Consider the following 22,252-nt stretch of genomic DNA (forward strand, 5'->3'; position numbering starts at 1 on the left):
ATATCACTGTAAAGTCATATTCACTTAGTTTTAGTCGCCATCGTGTGAGACGAGAATTTGGCTCTTTCAAATTCATCATCCACAGTATAGAAAGAAGAAGAAAGAAGAAGAAAGAAAGAAAGAATTTTTATTTGTAAGCATCGTGTTGATACATCAGTGACATAAACAATACAACAAAAAAAAAAAAACAAAAACTTAAAATAACAATACAATTAAATAATATCTAAGAAAGATTTTAAAAAGAGGCATAAATAAATAAAAACAAAATGCTGCCTACATAGCAGTACGATGCCACAAAAAGGGAAATCACTCAGCATTTGCTGTCGGCCTAGGAATTTCACACACACAAAAAAAAAAAAAAAAAAATTAACGATTTAAATTATATAGTTTTTTTTTTTTTTTCTATACTTAAATTAAAATACGATTCGTACTATGTGTGAAATTCGCAAAGACGGCAGCACTGATTTTCAGTGATCACCTTATTTCCGTACGTCAAGTGAACGACATTGACAATAGTCCACTAATATGTCGTGTTAAAATCAAATAAAAAATAAAAGTAAAAACATAACATAGGTTTGTGGTCTGTCATTATTTTGAATTTTCGTCCGAATAAATATAGTCTGAAGTATTTGGTCGCCCAAACTATAGCGAGAAGTTCCTTCTCGATGGTGCTATAATTAATTTCACTGTCATTCAATGTTCGGGGTGCAAAGCATACAGGTCTATCAGCTCCTATTGGTCCTTGGGATAGTATGGCTAAGTTAGAAGCGTCAGTCGTCAAATTAAACTCTTTGGTAAAATCGGGGTATTGTAAAATAGGGTCGTTTGTTAACAACGTTTTACATTTTTCAAAGCTATTAATATATTCAGGGTCAAAAGTAATCTTTTTACCTTTTTTCAAACATTATGTTAGGGGTTTAGTAATTCGGGCAAAGTCGGGGATAAATTTCCGGTAGTAACCTAAGAGTCCTAAAAACTGTTTTATTTCCTTAGCTGTTTTTGGAATGGGATATTTCTTAAAAGCTGCGATTTTATCGGGATTAGGCTTTATACCATCCTTATGATATATCCAAGGTAAGCTGTTTTGAGTTTGAGGAACTCTGATTTATTCATTTGAATTTTAAAATTCGATTCCCTGAGTCTTTGAAATACTTTTTCCAAATTATTCATATATTCCTGTAATGACGTGCTAAAGATTATGATATCATCTAAATATACGAGACATATTTCGTTTTGTAAACCACGTAAAACGTTATCCATAACGCGTTGGAAAGTAGAGGGGGCGTTCTTTAGTTAGGGCATACGAAGAAACTCGAAATGTCTATGCTCTAAATTAAAAGCTGTTTTCGAAATGACCTGAGGGTCCATTTCTACCTGATAAAACCCACTTGCTAAGTCAAGAGTAGTGAAATAATTACATTTACCTAATTTGTCAAGGATGTCATTGATATTTGGAATAGGGTATTTGTCTTCTATAGTTTTTTCATTTAATTTACGATAATCTATTACGAGTCGTCATTTTTGTTTACCAGAACAGTCATTCTTTTTCGGTACCACTCAGATTGGTGAGCTCCAAGCAGAGTCAGATGGTCTAATTATTCCTTGATCTAACATTTTAGTTATTTGGTCCCTAACTTCCTGCCTATGTATAAATGGATAGCGGTAGTTTTTCGCATGCACGGGTATTTCGTCAGTGGTTCTAATTCTGTGTTTAATTTTGTTAGTAAACGTTAACGGTTCGCCTTCGATATAAAAAAACGTCTACATATTTAGAACAAAGAGTTATTAGATTACTTTTTTCTTCGTAATTTAAATGATCCGTTCTCAAGCGTGATAGTACTTCTTGTTGGCGTGTCGTATATCGGGTGCATGTGTTCTCAATATTAAACAACTCAGCACTCGCCGGCCGGTCTAAATATAATATAATGTCGTTAGGTGTTGGGTTCTCTACCTCTAAATAACCACGGCTATTATTTACTGTGGTAAGACATTCATGGATAATACAATTGCAAATTAATTGTTCTTTAACAAAAACTTCTCCATCCGGGGAGTCAATAGGAATGCGAATTAATTTTGAAGTTCCTGCTGGGATAATGTCCTCGTACAGATTAACATTGCGAGAGTTGTACATAATAATTGGATTTGAAGAAGTGCGAGTAATTAAGTATCCATCTTTTAAGGCTTGCTATCCGCACGAGAGTAAGTATTTTGCGGCATAGGAGCGGGGCGAGAAATACTTCGCGCGGACCGACCGATTGTGAACTCGTGCCCCGGCGTGGCGCAAGCGCCGGCGACCACAGTATACGAAAATTGGTAGTAGGATAATTTGATTTATTTTGAAAAATACATTCTGATTATTTTTTTCTTCCCTCCTATATTCGACTAGGTACTACTCGTATATAAATCGTAACTTAGGAAACAAATAATCACGATACCACCCTTGGGGGTTGGCAGGAAATTGTATTTACTTTGATTCTTAACCGATTTAAATATATATTTTTATTTGACTAGCTATAATATGGTTGCAATTTTTAATACACATAATTACGCCACCACTCTTAAGGGGTAGGCAGGAAATTATAGTTTGGATAGGAAGGTATTAAATATCAATTTATAATGCCAATGATCACGCCACCGCTATCCACATCATCACGCCACATCACGCCACCACATCACCACCTGGCCTCTATCATGGTTTGGGTAACGACCACTATCAATACCAGCGACCGGAATCGACGGTCCTCCGAAGCTCGGTATCCTTTTCCTTTTTGGACAGTCAAGTGTTTCAGCTTACAAATATGTTTCCCCTGGGAGTCGAACCCAAGACCTCCGGATCGGGAAACTATGGCACTAGCCTCCTTTTCCGGTCCTGAGGTATTTTGAAAATGTAACTACAGTTACAATGGTCTGTTGTGTGGATATGAATTGTTTGTAATGTATAAGTTTGTGTGTGTGTGTGTGTGTGTTTATACGATTATTGTGTATGTGTGTGTGTTTGTTTATTTACAATTTTTTTTTACCATTAATGGATTTAACATTTATCTTCTAAAGATTATTATGTATGACGCTTATTACTTATTATTTGTTAAGTTAAAATGATATCAAATAAAACATTTTTTTCAGTTTTTCTTATTTTATTTTACGTAGTAACTTAAAATTCTTCAAAATCTAATCGTCGAGATTGTAATTGCGTATCTTCGTTAAACTGGTCCATTTCAGGTAATCCAGGTGAAGGTGAAATTGGAGTGTCTACATGATTTTCATTTGCCTGATCATCTTCTACAGATAAAGACCTTATTGGCATTCCACGTGCATGTCTGCTGTCAACAATTTCTGGCAACAAACATTTCATGTAGAAATTAATCAACTTTGGCTCCATTTGCGTTTTCCAGAAATGATCATCCAGTTCGATTCGCTTCGTGAGTATGGGCTCATTTTCTCCAGCCCAGATTCCGAGCAAACAGAGTCGTCTTCCAGTGACATGTAGCTGCCCCTGCAACTGATAAAACCAGTTAGATTTTTTATTCAAAACTGTTTCACTGTTTTTGTCGTACTTTATTATTTGAACTTTATTTTGTTGTATTGCATTAGTCAATCCCATTTTAACTGAAACTAATGGACACTTGATTTCAACAATCATGTCATCGCCCACTAATCCATCAGGAGTTGCTCCATTTAAATAAAACTAGTTATACCGGATTTGAATCGCGTATATTAATTATTTTTGGCATCCCGACGTTTCGAGCACTTTACAGCGTTCGTGGTCACGGGTAGACTAAGGTGGCATTTGTCTATTTGAGGAACAAAGAAATATTATTTACAACTACCGCCAACGATTTCTCAATTGGTATCTTGAGTAACGTTCCGGTTGCACGCAGAAGGCACTGACTGTATCTTTAGGTCTTGCAGTCTGTTGGATTTGGGATTTTAAATTTTTAAAAAGTGGATCCCAGGTGTTAGAAAGTCTCCAACCATCTTCTCTATTGAAGTTCGGATGTTTTTGAATTTCAATAGCCTCGCGTATCATTCTAGGAATGAATCTGTGTTCTTTAGCGAGGATCTGTGGTTTATCAAATCGAATAAAATGGTTGGGTTTATCCAGAGCATGTTCACAGACTGCAGACTTTGAAGAACGCCTATTTTTGACATCTCCTATATGTTCCTCGACCCTGGTACCGATACTCCTCTTTGTTTGGCCTATGTAAGATAAACCACACTCACATTCGAGTTTATATACTCCCGCAGTTTGTAAAGGAATGTTACTCTTGATAGGTCTCAAGAACTGGCTCACTTTCTTATGAGGCTTGTAAACGGTTTTAATCGAAGCTCGCTTCAAGATGTTGCCAATCCTGTCTGTAACTCCCTTCACATATGGTAGAAATGCAGGTTGTCGCTCAACTGTGGGTGGCTTGATACGGCTTCTGCGATGCTGGCGAGGCACGGGCAGCTTGTTCTGGTGGAGTGCAAGCTTGACCTGACGTAGCTCGTCCTCTAGGTTTTCAGCATCGCAGAAATGGTGGGCTCTCTGAAACAAAGATTTGCCAACGGTAGCTAACTGACTAGGGTGGTGGTGCGAGTCACCATTGAGGTATTTGTTGGTGTGTGTGGGTTTCCTATAAACTGTGTGACTTAATGTATTGTCAGGATTCTCGATAATAAGGATGTCAAGGAAAGCTAAAGAATTATTTGCCTCTAATTCCATAGTAAATTGAATGTTTTTATTTATAGAATTAAGATGTTCTAAAAATGCAGATGTTAGATCACTAGGTAATATTGTGAAAGTGTCATATACGTACCGTTTATAAAACCTAGGTGTTATTGGTCCGGAGCGAAGAGCCCTCTCCTCCAGGTCTTCCATGGATAAATCGGCGACCACGGGGGATACTGGAGAACCCATGGCTACCCCGTCAACTTGTACATAGAATTCATCATTCCACAACAAATAACCGGATGTGAGGCAGTGATGTAACAGCTCTGCATATTCAATAGGCATGTTGTGTGTCTGTAGCTTCCTATTGACAATTTCGATGCAGTCTTGTATGGGTAAGCACGTTAACAAAGACTGGACATCAAAACTAGTCTCATTGTTGGTTAATTTAAGGTCTTTGATTTCACCAACAAACTGGTAAGAATCCTTGACATACGCCGCAGTGTGTCCTCGGAGGGGTGATAATGTCCTTGCTATGTGTTGAGCCAATCTATATGTTGGTGTATCGATTTGGCTTACAATAGGACGCAGCGGAGCACCAGTTTTATGGATCTTAGGTAACCCATACAGTTTTGGCGGCTTTGCACATGTAGGCACGAGTGATTTTTTGTCCAGATTTAATTTCTCTTGATGTTTTGAAATTAACGTGGATGTCTTTTTAAGAATATTGTTTGTAGGGTCTTTGGTTACTTTTTTATAAGTCTTTACATCCGATAAAATCGCGGAAATTTTCTGGTTATAATCACACGTATCCATCACAACGGTCGCGTTTCCCTTATCTGCTCGGAGGACTGTAATGTCTTTATTGTTGCGTAAGTTCTTCAGTGCAATAGATTCATCACGAGTAAGGTTTCTTTTCGGTGGCCGGCTTCGACGTAAAACACTTGAAATGTCCTGTCGAAAAGCTTCCGAGTCTTCCTTTGTGATGTTATTTTTGAAAAGACACTCCTCCACATTGCAAATAATGTCTTCAAACGGTATTATGGATGGGGCCGGTGCAAAATTTAAGCCTTTATTTAATACCGCAATAGTCGATTCATCTAAACTTTGTTTTGACAGCTTGACAAGTGATGTACGCGCAGGTTTTTGAATTTCCCCGGTGTTGCCAGTATTGAAATTGTTATAATTTGATTTTACTCCGCTGAGTTTTTCGAACTTTTTTATTTGTTTTAATTTTAAGTTATTATATTTTGTAGCGGCTCGTTTATTAGTAAAATCGTAGCATTTTTGCCAATCTGTTTTTGATAATCGCGACTCGAGTTCTTTACTTAGGTTGTCAATTTGATCCGTTAACCGTCGCGCGTCAAATCGATGTTCTCGGATGAGTTGTAACAATAATTTCTTACTTGCCTGATTGAGTATTTTATCACCATGCTTTATGTCCTTCTTAGGTGTGATCCTTACACAAACCGGAATAAGATTATGGTCACGGCATCTTTTCAGGAAGTTCATGGATGTTACGAATCGAGCATGTTTGATTTTTAAGTACTCCAACCGGCGAATTTTATTTGATGTTTCCAGTCCGTACTGGTTCACATAGTGTTGTCTTAAATTTTCGCGATTATTACACATTTAAATAAAACTAGTTATACCGGATTTGAATCGCGTATATTAATTATTTTTGGCATCCCGACGTTTCGAGCACTTTACAGCGTTCGTGGTCTCGGGTAGACTAATCGAATAAAATGGTTGGGTTTATCCAGAGCATGTTCATAGACTGCAGACTCGAAAATTTAAGACAACACTATGTGAACCAGTACGGACTGGAAACATCAAATAAAATTCGCCGGTTGGAGTACTTAAAAATCAAACATGCTCGATTCGTAACGTCCATGAACTTCCTGAAAAGATGCGGTGACCATAATCTTATTCCGGTTTGTGTAAGGATCACACCTAAGAAGGGCATAAAGCATGGTGATAAAATACTCAATCAGGCAAGTAAGAAATTATTGTTACAACTCATCCGAGAACATCGATTTGACGTGCGACGGTTAACGGATCAAATTGACAACTCAAACTCAAACTCAAACTCAAATATCTTTATTCAACATAGAAGCATTACACTTTCTTATTGATGGTCAATTGAAACACTACCACCGGTTCGGAAAAGAAAATACCCTGACCTGAGAAGAACCGGCGAAAGAAACTCAGCGGGTTTTTTTTTTTTTTGTTTGTCTTATGTATTATGTAAATAAACAATTTAATATGAGATGAAATAGCCAGGAGGCGATCGTATCATTCCCAAGGTGTGCTATCGATCATAAACTCATTAATTGTATAATAACCTTTTACACACAAGCGTTCCTTAATAATTTTTTTAAATTTGGCAACAGAGGCATTTTGAACGCTTTCTGGGATCCTGTTGTAAAACCGTACACATTGCCCCACAAAGGAGTTACTGACTCTACGCAGTCGAGTAACAGGAGTAACAAGTTTGTGTTTGTTCCTTGTACCAATGTTATGAGTATCACATTTTCTCATGAAATCATTAATATTTTTTCGTACATACATAACATTAGAGAATATATATATATATAATATATAATATAATATATATAGAGAATATATATATAACCTAAGTAAAGAACTCGAGTCGCGATTATCAAAAACAGATTGGCAAAAATGCTACGATTTTACTAATAAACGAGCCGCTACAAAATATAATAACTTGAAATTAAAACAAATAAAAAAGTTCGAAAAACTCAGCGGAGGAAAATCAAATTATAACAATTTCAATACTGGCAACACCGGGGAAATTCAAAAACCTGCGCGTACGTCACTTGTCAAGCTGTCAAAACAAAGTTTAGATGAATCGACTATTGCGGTATTAAATAAAGGCTTAAATTTTGCACCGGCCCCATCCAAAATACCGTTTGAAGACATTATTTGCAATGTGGAGGAGTGTCTTTTCAAAAATAACATCACAAAGGAAGACTCGGAAGCTATTCGACAGGACATTTCAAGTGTTTTACGTCGAAGCCGGCCACCGAAAAGAAACCTTACTCGTGATGAATCTATTGCACTGAAGAACTTACGCAACAATAAAGACATTACAGTCCTCCGAGCAGATAAGGGAAACGCGACCGTTGTGATGGATACGTGTGATTATAACCAGAAAATTTCCGCGATTTTATCGGATGTAAAGACTTATAAAAAAGTAACCAAAGACTTATAAAAAAGTAACCAAAGACCCTACAAACAATATTCTTAAAAAGACATCCACGTTAATTTCAAAACATCAAGAGAAATTAAATCTGGACAAAAAATCACTCGTGCCTACATGTGCAAAGCCGCCAAAACTGTATGGGTTACCTAAGATCCATAAAACTGGTGCTCCGCTGCGTCCTATTGTAAGCCAAATCGATACACCAACATATAGATTGGCTCAACACATAGCAAGGACATTATCACCCCTCCGAGGACACACTGCGGCGTATGTCAAGGATTCTTACCAGTTTGTTGGTGAAATCAAAGACCTTAAATTAACCAACAATGAGACTAGTTTTGATGTCCAGTCTTTGTTAACGTGCTTACCCATACAAGACTGCATCGAAATTGTCAATAGGAAGCTACAGACACACAACATGCCTATTGAATATGCAGAGCTGTTACATCACTGCCTCACATCCGGTTATTTGTTGTGGAATGATGAATTCTATGTACAAGTTGACGGGGTAGCCATGGGTTCTCCAGTATCCCCCGTGGTCGCCGATTTATCCATGGAAGACCTGGAGGAGAGGGCTCTTCGCTCCGGACCAATAACACCTAGGTTTTATAAACGGTACGTATATGACACTTTCACAATATTACCTAGTGATCTAACATCTGCATTTTTAGAACATCTTAATTCTATAAATAAAAACATTCAATTTACTATGGAATTAGAGGCAAATAATTCTTTAGCTTTCCTTGACATCCTTATTATCGAGAATCCTGACAATACATTAAGTCACACAGTTTATAGGAAACCCACACACACCAACAAATACCTCAATGGTGACTCGCACCACCACCCTAGTCAGTTAGCTACCGTTGGCAAATCTTTGTTTCAGAGAGCCCACCATTTCTGCGATGCTGAAAACCTAGAGGACGAGCTACGTCAGGTCAAGCTTGCACTCCACCAGAACAAGCTGCCCGTGCCTCGCCAGCATCGCAGAAGCCGTATCAAGCCACCCACAGTTGAGCGACAACCTGCATTTCTACCATATGTGAAGGGAGTTACAGACAGGATTGGCAACATCTTGAAGCGAGCTTCGATTAAAACCGTTTACAAGCCTCATAAGAAAGTGAGCCAGTTCTTGAGACCTATCAAGAGTAACATTCCTTTACAAACTGCGGGAGTATATAAACTCGAATGTGAGTGTGGTTTATCTTACATAGGCCAAACAAAGAGGAGTATCGGTACCAGGGTCGAGGAACATATAGGAGATGTCAAAAATAGGCGTTCTTCAAAGTCTGCAGTCTGTGAACATGCTCTGGATAAACCCAACCATTTTATTCGATTTGATAAACCACAGATCCTCGCTAAAGAACACAGATTCATTCCTAGAATGATACGCGAGGCTATTGAAATTCAAAAACATCCGAACTTCAATAGAGAAGATGGTTGGAGACTTTCTAACACCTGGGATCCACTTTTTAAAAATTTAAAATCCCAAATCCAACAGACTGCAAGACCTAAAGATACAGTCAGTGCCTTCTGCGTGCAACCGGAACGTTACTCAAGATACCAATTGAGAAATCGTTGGCGGTAGTTGTAAATAATATTTCTTTGTTCCTCAAATAGACAAATGCCACCTTAGTCTACCCGTGACCACGAACGCTTTAAAGTGCTCGAAACGTCGGGATGCCAAAAATAATTAATATACGCGATTCAAATCCGGTATAACTAGTTTTATTTAAATGTGTAATAATCGCGAAAATTTAAGACAACACTAGGAGTTGCTTCAATAAATGGATAAGTTTGGTCAATGAATAAACCACAAGGCAAAATATTTAAATTTTCCTGTGTCTGTAGCTGCTGAAGTGCTTGCTTTTCGTGTTCGAGGGTCGGCATTAGAAATTCGCATCCCGAATTTGATGATAGTAGGGGTTGTTTCTTAAAGGGGTTGTTCCCCTCTCTCGAAATTTACCACTCCCAACCCGCGGAAACCCATAGTTTTTTTTTAATGTGCGTTTAAAGTTACGTGTAACGGATCGATCTTTTACATTATAATTAACCTTAAATCATTATTTTTATGTTTATTAGCTTTTTTCTGTATTATATTTAACAAATACTATATTAATTTATAGTAAAAAAAACGTGTAAAAGTTTAATTTAATTTTGTAGTGAAGCGATTCTTTTGTAAAGAAAATAATAATCACCCAGAAGATTTTACGAACATGATAATAGAATACAATATAACATAAAATATAAAAAAGATCCATTTATTGCATTATTAAATTTAGTCAAGTATATATACAGATAAATGGTTCTTATAAATTTCTAAAATATACCTATTGTTGTTTCTATTTTTCACCCAAAATTAACAGCTGTGAGGGGCACAGGAGCGGCGAAGCCACTCCGGCAACAAAAATAGTAGATAGTTATAGTAGCTAAGGATAGGTTAGGTTAGGTTAGATTTTATGACCAAAATATTCTATTGCCACATTTCGAGGACTTCCAGAGGCTTTGTGATATTTTATACATTGCACTATTGATTTTCGCATTGCCAAAATTCTGACATTAGTCAGCAATTTACGATGTACTAAAGCATATTTTGTTTCAGTTGTTAGGTTTCGAAGTTTTTTACAGAAGTTGCGCAGTATATGGTTTCGACATTCGATTTTTTCTACGGTTATTTTGGGTCTCATACGGTCTTGCTTTAAGAATTGCAGAGTAAGTTGATGCATCACCGTCTCCTACCATTCGTGCGTATATCAAACCATACATTGGAATTGATGCCTTGAACCACTTGGTGGTAGGGCTTTGTGCAAGCCCGTCTGGGTAGGTACCACCCACTCATCAGTTATTCTACCGCCAAACAACAGTACTCAGTATTGTTGTGTTCCGGTCTGAAGGGTGAGTGAGCCAGTGTAACGACAGGCACAAGGGACATAACATCTTAGTTCCCAAGGTTGGTGGTACATTGACGATGTAAGGAATAGTTAATAATTCTTACAGCGTTAATGTCTATGGGCGATGGTGACCACTTACCATCAGGTGGCCCATATGCTCGTCCGCCAACCTATACCATAAAAAAAATATATATATATAGCGCATACCAAACAATACTTATTTTTTACCCCAATGTAAAGTATTTGGCCTGTTCTTCTGCCGATTATGGCAGCTGTTCCTGATGACGCTTTGTAGTTTGTGCCATAAGATCTAGCGCACCAGGAGCCGTCAACGTAAACATCTACCACCGGGAAGCCGTTCTTAATTCGACCTTCTTCTATAGCAAAATCTTTTTCTTTCTGAGCAGCAGCTTCCATAGATTCACTTGCAGTCTTTTTCCACTTTTCAAACACTTCATCTTGTAAAGACAAAAAGTATTATAGCTGAACATAGCTCTTCAAATTTATAAAAACCAATACCAGTTGCTACGATTCCAGTGATAGCGGCTATATTCAGACTAACTTGTTCCTTGTCGTTTTTTTTCTCAGAGTCGATCAAGCAAACTTGTTTGCACATATTGCACTCAAAACGAAATGTAGATAACAGCCCCCGTCGTCTTTCACTAACTAAACGGAAGTTACCTAATTGGCAGTTGAATAAACCGTTGTGATGAGCTTTTTCTTGTAGTTCTTGTAAAATATGATTAATATCACAAAAAGAAAAAACAGAAACAGAAAAGTGCACACTGTTAAAAAATCACTCTCCAAAATTTTCTTTATTTTTTTGTTTAAAATTTATTTTAACAGTTTAAAAAAGTTATATTTTACATAAGTGACATATATAGGCTACTTTACATAAGTTATTGTGGTTCTTATGTCTTTAATTGCATAATAATTACACTTACCTGTTGGCTCTACAAACTTTCTCAAGGAATTTTTTACATATCACAAATAAAACATTATTTATTCTTCAATACAATGGCAAGAGTGGAAGATATACTGGAAGTTCATAAAAACATAGCAGAATCGCTTGGTAATAGGCAGAATTCGAAAAACATCTGAAATCCACAAGTAGCACTGAAGGTAACAGGAATAGTCTTGATAAACTTGCAAGTGAGTTTAAAGAGTTTAAGGCCTCAGTGTGGAACATCTTGGACCTCCTAAGGACACTTGTCACTAATTTATCTTCACAAATTGATGACATCGACAACACTTCTAGAAGAAATGCTCTGCTGTTCGGTGGTATTCAGGAGGCTGAAGGTGAGAACTTGGTTTCAACTGTCCTTGGAACAATTCATGTGTTGATGGGCATCCCTGATATTCAGCCAGGTGTGATCCAGTACTGCCATCGTATAGGAAGTAAGTCTGAGAAGGCTCCTCGACCCATTGTTGTTCGATTTAATGACTTAAAAGTTAAAAGTCTCATTTGGAGTAATAAAAAGAAATTGAAATCGTCTCCAGTTGTGCTGAGTGAATTCTTGACTAAGGTTCGTCAATCTCTCTTCACAAAAGCAAGAAAAAGATTTGGCATAACTAACACCTGGACCCTTAATGGAAACATATATATCAAATTGCCAAATAATGAACGCAGGCGTGTCACAACTCAGGAAGACTTCGATGAATGCCTGTAGATGTTCCCCAATCCATCGCCTTCAACACAGTCCGTTGACAAGCCTGCCAGCTCTGTGCTGCCTCGAGTCAGCCCTTCAGCTCTTCCTGACGCCAGCAAAAGGCCACTTACGCGACGAAATTTGGTCAAGAAGCAATAGTATATTGTTATCCTATGTATTCTATATCTTGTTTTGGTTTTACTTTCATTTATTTTATTAATAATCATCCCATAGTACATATTGAAGTCCCTCTATTCTCTCGATAGTATTTCGTATTACTTGCGATTGATATGCATATGTGTGAAATTTATTTAAAATCTACACAATGCTTATCTTAAGTTACAGTTCACTTACACTTAATTGTTTTTTTTACTATCACAATGATGTTTATATTGTCCCACAAGGGTCAATTCTTGTGGGTAATTATGATACATTTTTTTCTTTTCGTTTAATTATTATTAGTGTACCCGTAGCAATTACAATATTTTTATTCTTTATCCAAATTACATGTTAAATCGGGTATATTTGTTTACCAATTCCATACGGTTGACACTTGACAAGTTGACATCTGAGCCAGCTGTCAATTGCTAGTGACTTGGATGATTGTGTTTTGGCACACTTTTTTTCATGTCTAATAGATTGAGGAAGGTCGGTATATTTGAGATATTCCAGGTTATGTGGAATAGCTCGAAATCTAGAAAATTAAAAATAATTTAACATAAAATAATTTAATATAAATAAACATTCTTGTTCGAATTATACTGTTTCTTGTTTAAAGATATTCGCAAAAAAAACAAACATTTATCCCAAATATGCCGCACTTACTCTATAGATATAGATAACAAATTTTATTAGAAGTATTCCTTTTTACATTTTATTTATTTTATATTAGTTACATGTTTCTCAATCTGTATTCGTCAGCTATAATTAAATGGATAAAATTACTTTTTTTTTATATATAGTCATGTTGTATGTTAAACGATTGTACTTTAGCTATCATGTGCATGATGGATTTTTTTTTTTTAATATCTACTTTTTACCTTTATTACGAAATTTTTTATTTACAAAGTCTTATTTACATCTGTTTCTTTTTATCATTATTGAACAGCTATTATTATTATTAATCCATTTTAAATTTTTTTTTTTTTGGGATGAGCAAACTTTTTGTAATTCACTTAGATATATGGTTTCTAGACTTTAACGTGCATTGTATTTTTTTTGCTTATGTATTTTAGTAATTCGAATAAATATTAGTTACGTATTTTAAGTGAATTGTTGTGAGCCAACAGAATGTGTATGTTTAGTCTAGTCAATTTACTTGATTTATTTTAGATTTTTTTTTTAATTCTTTTATTTCATATAATTATATTTAGATATTCGTTATATATAAATATATTATTATATAAATATATATTTATTTAGTATATTATATTTTTTTTGTATTTTCATTATGAATTCAAGCTCTGAATCATTTTATTCTGCAAGAGTCGTCATGATGATGACGACATTTCTTTTCTTAGTACTGATGATAATTTTCAATTACTAGGAGATTTACTGTCTAATGAATTCTCACATTTTCGTAAGAATTTAAATATTTGTCACATCAATGCACAAAGTGTTCCAAGTCATTTTTCCGTTCTCTTTGCTACATTTAACCAGGCATCCATTCATGCTGTTCTTATTTCCGTGACCTGGTTAAAACCTTCTCTTCTTTCTACTTCTTTTTCTATGCCTAATTACATTTTAATCAAGAATGATCTAATCGGAAAAACTGGTGGGGGTGTTGCAATATATTTAAAAAGTCACATCCCTTACAAACTTATCTGTCAATCAACTTCCCAGTATAACGCATCATCTGAATATTTATTCATCGAGATAGATGTAGGCACCAAGATAGCCCTTGGAGTGGTCTATTGTCCCCCCAATATCAATTATTTTTTTTCTCTTGAGTCCCTCTTCGAGAATCTTTGACAAAATACGTGAATCTTCTCCCGAGGAAGCTTTAAAATTTTTAAATACCCTCGGTATTGGCAAGTCTCAAACTTTCTCTGATCAATATCAATTGGATTTAAACAATCTCAATCTTCACTTCTCTTCACCTCCAGTCCTCGACTTGCAAACTAAACTTTCAACGCTTTCTGAAATACATGGCTTGCCTAGAATCACTTCCCCACCTTTCAGCTTTTCTCCTATTACGGAGAATGATGTTAAGAAAACCATTCTTTCGATCAAATTTAAGGCGGTTGGTTGCGATGGCGTAAGTCGAATTATGATTACCCCTATCCTCAATTTTCTAATTCCCTCCATAACTCACATCGTAAACTTCTCCTTTTCCACGAGTACATTTCCTGAGATGTGGCGCAAGGCTTTTGTTTTCCCACTCCCTAAAATATCAAATCCTTCGCTACCTTCTCACTTTCGTCCTATAACAATTCTCCCCTTTTTATCCAAAATCCTGGAGTCCATTGCACACCAACAAATCTCTTGCTACCTTCATAAAAGCGACTTATTCAATCCACTCCAATCGGGCTTTCGTCCAGGTCACAGCACAACAACAGCATTGTTAAAGGTCACGGACGATATTCGTATTGCCATGGAAAACCAGCAACTCACAGTGCTCGTGCTTATTGACATTAGCAATGCTTTCAATGCAGTAGACCATGACCTCCTTCTTGCATTTCTTTCCCATGCTAACTTGTCAGAATCTAGTGTTGAATGGTTTTCTTCTTATCTTCGAGGGCGCCGGCAATCCACACGCATTGGTCAGCTACAATCTGATTGGTGCGAAGTGAGTGCCGGCGTTCCTCAAGGCGGCATATTATCTCCTCTGTTATTTTCTGTTTTTATAAACGCCATCACTAAAATTTTAACTTCGCACTACCATCTGTATGCCGATGACTTGCAGCTCTACGAACACTCTGCTGTCAATGATCTTGCCGCGGCTATTAACTCCATAAATGATAATCTCCACCGCATTTCTCTTTGGTCCGCTAAATATGGTATCACTGTCAATCCATCCAAGTATCAAGCCATCATTATAGGCAGCAGGAGACAGTTAGCTAAGCTAGATGTTCTGACTCTGCCCAGCCTAAGATATAATAATATACCAATAGAGTTCAGTAGTAGTGCTAAAGACCTCGGCATTATCATTGACAGTAAACTCACTTGGGGGGAACATATTAAAGAAGTTTCTCGTAGGTTTTACGCCACTATGCATTCCATGATGCGTTTAAAAAAATGTTTGCCCATGGAAACTAAAATCTAGCTCGTTACTACCCTCTTGGTTCCAATTCTTGATTACGGTGACTCCTGCTATCTCGATCTGTCGGAAGAACACCTGCATAAACTTAATCGTCTCCTTAACACTGGCATCGCTTTATCTTTAGCTTACGTAAATTCGACCACGTTTCTCGTTTTAGGAAACAGTTACACTGGCTTCCTATACGGGAACGTAGATATACTCGGCTTCTATGTCTTCTCTACTCTATTCTTACCGACCCTAATGCTCCCACTTACTTATCCTCTAAATTTTCTCTTCTTTCCTCTACTCATAATAAGCCCTTACGATCCTCTCAATTCCTTACCCTTTTCATACCTTCCCATAAATCTGGCTTTGTTTTCAACTCTTTCTCTCTAGTTGCAGCCCGGCTTTGGAACACTTTGCCTGATTCTATTCGTAGAGCTCCATCGCGCGATTCCTTCAAGCGCCAAGTATATATATATATATTTATATTTATGTATATATGTTAAATATTTATGTACTTATATATGTATATGTTTGTGCATATCTATGTATTTTATATTATTTATTACATCGATTTAATTAATTTACTGTATTATTATTATATATATGTATAGGGGTCTATCGCTATGTATATATTTTAAATTTTTCTTTAACTTCTGTGCACACCCTACTCACTTCTCTCCTGCATTATTCTGGGTTGGCTGGCAGAAAATGCTGTAATAGCGTTAAGTCCGCCCTCTGTACATGTTTGATCTGTGCAATAAAGAATAATAAAAATATATATATATATATATATCAATTATTCGGCGACCTGAAATAGGCAAAAACTCATCTTCTTAGAGTTTAGGCTCTACAATAAGAGAGTTATCTTCGTCTTCAGTAACTCTGAAACAATGAATGGATTTTGCAAGTTAGTGCTATGTTTTACCACTTTGATATTTAAATTAAAGAAATCTATACAAAGAAAAAAAACTTACGAAAGATCATGCTGTAAAGTGACAGGATTCAATCGGGCAGATACATTTTCATCCAAGTCAGCACTGTTGCTATCCAGGGGTCTAAAAATCAAGAAAAAAACATAATATAATAAATAAGTAATTTTGCGGATTCAATTCCTATCTGTGATGATTTTATCTATCTTATTGTCGATGTTAATTCATATTTTTTATTTCAGAGATATATAATTAAATTGAACTCACACACACACACACACACACACACACACACACATACACACATTCAAACAACAAACATATTTTTTTGATCTATGCTATAAAATTACCGATTATGAGTTCGCCTCTCATGTTGTACAGTTGTTGCTTGGGTCGTATCCATTATAATTTCTTGTTGTTCCGACAATAGGCTGAAAAAAACGATCACACAAATGGAAGTATATTTACACGTGATGAGAATACAGTTATACCACTGGTATCACGGGCGAGTTTTGTTTAGCTCGATATCGACTTGCTAATTAAAATTAATAAGGCGCCTTAACAGGGGCGGGCACACAGACACACAAAAAGACAAGGAGAAATGTAAGTTAAGTTTCTTTTTTGACTACAGAACCCTAAAAAGCTTTCCTTCCCGAGCGTAAAGCAAAATAAATTAAAAAAACTCCAACTAAATGACTCACCCTTCAACAGAGATTTTTTTAAATGCACCTTTGTCTCTTGATATGGAGGCACTGCAAGGACCAAACATGTTAGGCTATTTTTCAAATTACACTACAATTACAACTAAAACATAAAATTTTACGTTCTGCTTTCGCTGTCACATTGCACTACTATTTTTTTTTACTGTGTCTTAGTAACATAACATGGCATAGCCGTTGTTAGCTAAATAAGTAAAATAACCATACCTACGATGTTACATTTTCCGTAGTTGCACTACTGTTGGTATATTTTTTCTATGTGTATGTATGATGGATGATGGTCGAATATTTCATTATAATATAATGTCACTTATACTTCTATGCTGGACTGGGAGTGATAAAAAAACATAGAATGAGCCAGCTGCATCTCTACAATGTTTTGCAATGTAGGCGATGGGCTGATAACCCGTCACTATAGCAATATACATAATCATAATCTGTATTATCCCTCAAAACTTGTCAAACGTGGCGAAACGATCTATGTTTAGGTCGTTAGGTCGTTTTTGCCCTACGTACCCCATCAGGATTAAAGGTGTGATTTTATGTAGGTATGTAAATTATATTAACTTACCTTATTGTTTGTCGGAGTTTCCGTAAATTACGCTTACTCATCTTCTTTTTACGTGTTTTATTTCCCATGATTAGGTATTTATGCTGTAATCAATATTTACAAATAAGAAACTAATAAGCTAAAATGTTAATTTTACAATATTTCATCAACAGACACTGATTTACTTACACCAAAATCACTAACAAAATCGATTTGCGGGGGTGAGGAAAGTTGCGGTCGCAAAATTGGCACAGGTCCTGCTCCGATGACGCCCGGCGGGCAACTGAAGCGCGGCGCGTGCGACGTATTGTTATATAATGAGGTTTATAAAAATATTGATAACCAACATTGAAAACTAGGCGTAAAAAAAGCTTTGGGATATTAGTAGTAGTAGTAGATATTAGTAGCCTATTTTTCAGTACTTTTTATTTATTTATAGCGTTAAAAATAATGCAGTACAACACGAAAAATAGGTATTAACTTACCTATCTTTGCGATTTTTTATGATCAAGCTAAGTAGTAGTAATCGTGTTTTGAACCGTAAAAAACACCAGAACAGTTCAAGAAGAACATATATATTTTTTTTAGGCCACAAAAATGACTATTACATATCTTACAACTCAACCAAAAACAGGTCGATTTGGAATATCCTCGCCTTAAGTCAATTTTAGTCTTCCATTTCGTTAACAAGTCTAGTCCTATCAGTCCGTCGAAATAGTCATGGAATTTATAAATGAATAATTTAATGTCTTGAGGATCCCTAAATTCTTCAAAGCACGGTAATGTAATAGAATACTCATTCCTACTTGTCGTATACACATTAGTCACTTCAAATGGATCGTAGTTTAATGGAAAATTTGAAAAATACTTTTCTACAGCGTGAGGGCTAATGAAAGATTGGTTTTCACCGGTATCTATTAAAAGTTTAAGCGGAGGGTTTTTAATTTGAATATACGGTAATTGTCTTTGCGTCTGTAAGTTTAATTCTATTTTGGTTTAGGTGATTTCTGGTCTGAATGAAAATCCTGATCGGTACAAATAGCTTCTGGCTGTGGTTCGGCTTCATTTAATAAACGGTCATTATTCGTATTGTAATAAGCAATAGAATTATCGTAATAGTCGGGTCTGTAATTAGTATAAAGTAAAATTACATTTTGGCGTTTTATATTTTATACTAAACATCAGCAAATCTTCGCTGGAAATCATTTTTGTCGTCTTCTTGGGAGACGTGGCCCACACTAATATATATATATATATATATATATATATTTTTTTTTTTTTCAAATAATATATACATAATCTATAATAAATAATATATAATAAAAATATATAGCAGTATATGTGTAATTCGTATTACTACAATCCAGCGGGTCCTGGTCCCCGTTTGATCAGAGTGAGCACGGCCTCGGCGACTCTGATGTCGCGTTTATGTATAGATGTCTTGAGGCTGTGCTCAGGTGTTAGTGTGTCTAGTAATTGCCACAACTGCGTGAGGAACATTTTTCGACTGGACTAAGATAACGTCGCCGTAGGTCTGTCCCTGAGATTCGTGGATGGTCATGACGCCTGATCCTTCTCTTTTTCCATATCCCTGGTCCATCAGGAGATTCTTTTCCTCCTGCGTATGGACCAGATATAAGGTTTCAGTTTAATCGGATGGTATGTTCGCGTCAGTGAATCTCTTCATTTTGAGGGAGTGGATTATAGAGCTTGCAGAGCAGATGGTACGGTAGACCTCACTAATGGCGTATGCGACGTCCAGGGGGTTTCGGTGCGTACAGGATAACTCGCGGGTTATGTTTGTTGTCAGGCTTGGCCGGCAGTACCTCATTTCGAACAGATTTTCTCTGTCGATATAAGGCAACTGGTTGATTTCTCCAAAAGGACCACCTCACTATCTCCAGACAGCTGTGCCGCCATTACTATGGCTCCGAAGTGGTTCATGAGTGCTTCGTCGACCGTCAATCGGTTGCACTTTGTGCTCTCGTTGAACCCGTTTACTAGCACGGATGCCATAGTTCGTACCTTTGATTTAGCTTTTTCGCCAAATCGGCGTGTAAGTTGTTCTTTCAAATCTTTGGCGGCTTCGATTGTTGAGGTGATTACCACTTCGTTATCCTCATCAAAATTCCTGACAATGTTAGTCGTCTTTCCGCATCCTGGTACCCCGTTTATCCACGATATCTGTGGCAGCTCCCAACCCACGAGAGGTGAGTCGACGCCCGGACCTTCTGAGACGGACTTTGCCATCACGAGTATCCTGTCGTCTAGCATTACTCTCGTGCATCTGGCCACTGCTACCACTGGGTCTCCTGTCTGTATCAAGAACCTAGGGAATGCGTCTTTTCGCCCCTCCGCTTAAACCAGGCCAACGAATCCATCTACAGCGCTGTAGGCTGCCATGTACCGCCCCGACATTTTCCCTTTGATAACTTGGGATGTGTCGTTGTTGTATATGGCCGCCCCGGCTTCTTCGAGCTCTACCTCCAGCAGCTTTTCGTTACCGCGTCGGTAGGTCTGCATGATCTTTTTACAGGTGGCTAAGTGGACCTCACGGGTGGCCGTCACAATAGCCCGGAACTCTAGGAAAGCATTCACTGCATGGTCTCCAGGGTTTGACGTTGGTTTCAGCTTTCGTGGTATTACTTAACCCTTATCGGCCCTTGTTAGGTGGGCGCGATTAGTTTTGGGCTTTTCCGGATGTTTGACCATTAGGAATTCCCTCATTGCCTTCGCCTGTCGACTTGATGATCCCGACGGGCCAGGGTCTGATTGAGGTGAGTGCGACGTCTTGTTCTTTGGAGATACCAGATCGCGGATTAAACATGTCACCGCCGCCACTGTTGGTCCAGGACTCAGCCGTCTGTCCCGAGGGCTCTTCGGGGCCTGGGCTGTTCTCTGCGCCGATATTTTTAACTGCAAGCGCTCAGATCCGCTTAATCGGGACTCGATGGTGGCCGGCTTTGTGGTAGGGAAAGGTGTTGTGACCTCTGGTTTCAGGAAACTCAGGTTTTCCCCCCTATCCTCATATACGATGACCTCGTGTTTTTTCGAAGCTAACAGCAGCCATAGCGGACTGTAATGTCACCTTTTTGAAAGCCGACTCTCATGGCGTCCACGCTTATTGTACATGGGTTCCCTCCATGGTCCAACTCACCCAACCTCGAGAGCATTTCGCACGCCATTGCAAAGGAGGCTTCCTCTTCCCGTTCGAAGAGTGCGACCACTTTGTTTCGTAGTCGCATCAGTCGACAGGTCAAGGCACCCGGCATTTGGATTGTTAGCGCGTCGATGATGGTGCGCTTAATGCTCACTTTTGAAGTGCTCCCTTTAATGAGTAAGGCTACTCCAGGAGATACTGTCAAGCGATCTGAGCCTTCCGGGCGACAGAATCCAATGCCCACCATCTCTGTATCTAAACTCATAAAGAGAGCCAAACCTTTAATTTTGATGCCCGGTGTACCGCGTTTTGCAACAGTTCTGTGAACGCAGTGTATTGAGTGGGTTGGTTGGACGTGCTGGGCTGGTCTCTCTTTACGAGCAATCCCCGAAGAGTATTTGGGAGAGCCTGTAGCTTCTGCATAAGGGTGTTAATGGTGGCGCGGGTTTGGATTGGCTGGGAAGTCAACAATGAGTTTGTAGTAATAGTGTTGTGCTGTGTGTTTTATGACGTGGTCTGTGCTGGTGATGGCGTTGTGTTTTGAGTTTGTGGTTGTGGGGGGGGGGCGGTTAAAGATGATGTAGCGGACGAACTATTTCTTTTTGCGGCTACTTGGGCGGCTTTTCTGGCAAATGCGAGGAACGGGGTTCTTGTATTCTCCTTTTTCATGATGGTTTGGAGAGAGGACTGGTCCAGTCTGGTTTGGATCTTAATTTCTAGTTCCAGTCTTTCTAGGCCGAATTTTGGGCACTCTAAAATTATGTGGAGGGTGGTTTCCTCGCATTCGGGGTCGCAGACGCAAGAAGGGCTATCTTTGATTTTGAATCGATGGAGGTACGCCGCGAACCCCCCATGACCGGTCAAAATTTGAGTGTCGACTGGTGTTAGTACCGATTTTCTTACCAATTTATTGGCTTTCTTTATGTCTGATAAAAATAATTTAGTGACTGATCCGGTTTGTGAGGATTCGTATCGCAACTGCCACCTCTTGACAATCTCCTCTGGTATCTGCGTTCTGACATACGATATTGGGACTTTATCGTAGTCAGGTGCCGTATTTTTTGTGCGAGCCGCTTTTTTGGCTAGCTCATCCGCTCTTTCATTGCCGCGCGTTCCTATGTGGGCCCTTAACCAGAGAAACCGCACAGTTCTTCCCTCCTCTTGGATTTCTCGTATGCATTCTGATAGCTATAAAGCTTAAAATGGACTGTATTTATTTTTAAAATATTAGAT

General features: G+C 37.8%; 2 long non-coding RNA genes across 2 annotated transcripts; both read right to left on the minus strand.

The window, feature by feature from the left end:
- Nucleotides 1-16,446: 16,446 nt before the first annotated feature.
- LOC124542832 lies at nt 16,447-17,032 on the minus strand. Its single transcript, XR_006967396.1, has 3 exons — nt 16,941-17,032; nt 16,636-16,716; nt 16,447-16,543 (listed from the first exon to the last, which is right to left on the minus strand). It is a non-coding gene; the product is annotated as an uncharacterized LOC124542832 (long non-coding RNA).
- A 69-nt stretch (nt 17,033-17,101) lies between these two features.
- Nucleotides 17,102-18,227, minus strand: LOC124542736. The gene is made up of 3 exons (XR_006967371.1): nt 18,049-18,227; nt 17,881-17,963; nt 17,102-17,342 (listed from the first exon to the last, which is right to left on the minus strand). It is a non-coding gene; the product is annotated as an uncharacterized LOC124542736 (long non-coding RNA).
- Between the last annotated feature and the right edge of the window lie 4,025 nt (nt 18,228-22,252).

This window comes from Vanessa cardui, chromosome W (assembly GCF_905220365.1).
Source record: "Vanessa cardui chromosome W, ilVanCard2.1, whole genome shotgun sequence".
Classification (NCBI taxonomy): domain Eukaryota; kingdom Metazoa; phylum Arthropoda; class Insecta; order Lepidoptera; family Nymphalidae; genus Vanessa; species Vanessa cardui.